The following is a 2,636-nucleotide window of genomic DNA, read 5'->3' as shown; positions in this document are numbered from 1 at the left end:
GAAGGAATGATGCTAAAGCTGAAACTCCAGTACTTTGGCCACCTCATGTGAAGAGTTGACTCATTGGAAAAGACTCTGATGCTGGGAGGGATTGGGGGCAGGAGGAGAAGGGGCCGACAGAGGATGAGATGGCTGGATGGCATCACTGACTCGATGGATGTGAGTCTGAGTGAACTCTGGGAGTTGGTGATGCACAGGGAGGCCTGGCGTGCTGTGATTCATGGGGTCGCAAAGAGTCAGACATGACTGAGCGACTGATCTGATCTGATCTGAACAGCAACAGCAACATTTAACAATGGGCAAAGGACTTGAATAGACATTTTCCCCAAGAAGACATACAAATGGCCAATAAGTACTTTAAAAAAAAGGGTCAAGATCAATAATCATTATGGAAATTGAAATCAAGCTATCACTTCACACCCATTAGGGTGGCTGTTATAAAAACAAGCATTGACGACAACGTGGAGAAAACTAGAACCCTCATGTCAGTGGAAGTGAAAACCAGTGCAGCCGCCACGGGGCGCAGTATGGCAGTTTCACAAATAAACACAAGAGCTTTTAATTGATCCAGCTATTACATATCTAAGCACACACCCCAAATAATGGAAAGCAGGAACCCAAAAAGATATTTGCCCACCCAGGTTCATAGCAGCACTGGTCACGTCAACCAAAAGGTGGCAACAACCCAGATGGCCACAGACAGACAGGTGAACCCATGTTGCATGTAACAATATTTATTCATAAAATATTCACAATGGAATATCATTCAGACATAAAAAGTGAGAAACTCTGACACAGGCTTCTTTACTGTCTGAACCACCAGGGCCTGTAAGAGGTCCCTCAGTTCAGTTCAGTCGCTCAGTCGTGTCCGACTCTGAAACCCCGTGGACTGCAGCACGCCAGGCCTCCCTGTCCATCACCAACATCACCAGAGTTCACCCAAACTCATGTCCATCGAGTTGGTAACGATATCCAACCATCTCATCCTCTGTCATTCTCTTCTCCTCCTGCCTTTAATCTCTCCCAGCATCAGGGTCTTTTCAAATGAGCATCAGGTGGCCAAAGTATTGGAGTTTCAGCTTCAGCATCAGTGCTTGCAATGAATATTCAGGACTGATTTCCTTTCGGATGGACTGGTTGGAATTCCTTGCAGTCCAAGAGGTCCCTAGAGGAGTCAAATCCATAGAGACAAGTGTAGACGGTGGAGCCCAGTGGCTGGGGGAAGAGAGAAGAGACAGTTTTTTGTGGGGACACAGGGTCAGTCTGAGGAGATAAGAAAGTTCTGGGGAGCTAAGAAAGTTCTGGGAGATGGATGTGGTGGTGGTTATACAATGATGTGAGTGTGCCTGATACCCTAGATCTGCAACCTTCATTGTAAAGCAATTATCCTCCAATTTAAAAATACATATACATATTTAAAAAGTGGTTGAGACAGTAAACTCTACATTAGGTATGTCGTATCATAATGAAAATGAATTTAAAAGTAATGTGGATGAGTCTCACAAACATAATATTCCACACAGAATAACTGGACACAAAAAGATATGCCCTGTGATACTGCTTTTGTGGATTTAAAATACATGTAAAATCAAAGTGTGAGAGACTCCACCACATATGAGAGCCATTCCAACAGCCGCGCCGGGGACCCTGGGAAGCCATATGCATCCTGGTGACAGGAGTGTCTATGCAAAAGCCAGGTCTTCACTTCCTGGTCTAAGGTCCACTGGGTCAGTGGCTCGGCCACCTGCACGCTTGCCACACTCACACCCACACCACTGGAGGACACAGCAAGGTCCGAGGCAACCAAAGGCTCCTACTGGGAGGACGTGAGCAACGCGGGCGGACCAGCCCTCCAGAAACAACCCACTAGAGCGGAGAGGCCTGCAGACACAAGACCAGCCTCACGCACGGGCCAGGGCCAGCGGGCAGCCTGGGGCCAGCACGCACGGCTGGATGAGACGCATGCAGGACACCTGAGTCTCCATCCTGCCAACCTGCAAGGTGGAGGCTGAGGGAGCCCTGGGTTTGGACCTCAGGGCCGCCAGGCTGGGGGCCTACAGGGTCACTTGAACAAACACCCGTGGAAGGCCCGCGGCCAGCCCCCGGACAGGCTGGTCTCCTTCTGACCACCTGTCCAGGGGCGGCTCCCGTGCTGCTGCAGAGCTGGCTGTGGTATTAAACAGCTATCCACGGGCTGGCATTTTCAGGGCTACCCTGGCTTCCGTGGTCTCTGTGGTGGCTGAGCAAGGTGGGCACTCTTGACATGAATGCCCGCATGTGGCTGAGGTCACCTAGGCCCTGGGACAAAGAGAAAGCTGTCTGCCACGTGGGCAAGGACACAGGGGTGCAGGGGCCTCAGACAGGTCTGTTTCAGGAGGCGGCCTCCACAAGAGCTTTTGTTCCTGCGGAAAATTTGCATCTCAGGAAGCTGTTGTGAGCCTGCCAAGGGGCCTGCCCGGGGCCCTGGGCGACGTGGTATGGAGCGGTCAGGAGCTGACGTCTGGAAGCACGTGGCCTCATCAGGAGACCTGCCTGAACTGGAAACACAGAGGCGGCCAGCTGAGCCCTGGCCACCTGCGGAGAACACGCTGGGGCCTGGGGCGGACAGGGAGGGCAGCGCCGGAGGAGGAGGCCAC

This window comes from Bison bison, unplaced genomic scaffold (genome assembly GCF_000754665.1).
Source record: "Bison bison bison isolate TAMUID 2011002044 unplaced genomic scaffold, Bison_UMD1.0 scf7180017861090, whole genome shotgun sequence".
In the NCBI taxonomy this organism is placed as follows: domain Eukaryota; kingdom Metazoa; phylum Chordata; class Mammalia; order Artiodactyla; family Bovidae; genus Bison; species Bison bison.
Note: the sequence above shows the minus strand (reverse complement) of the source record.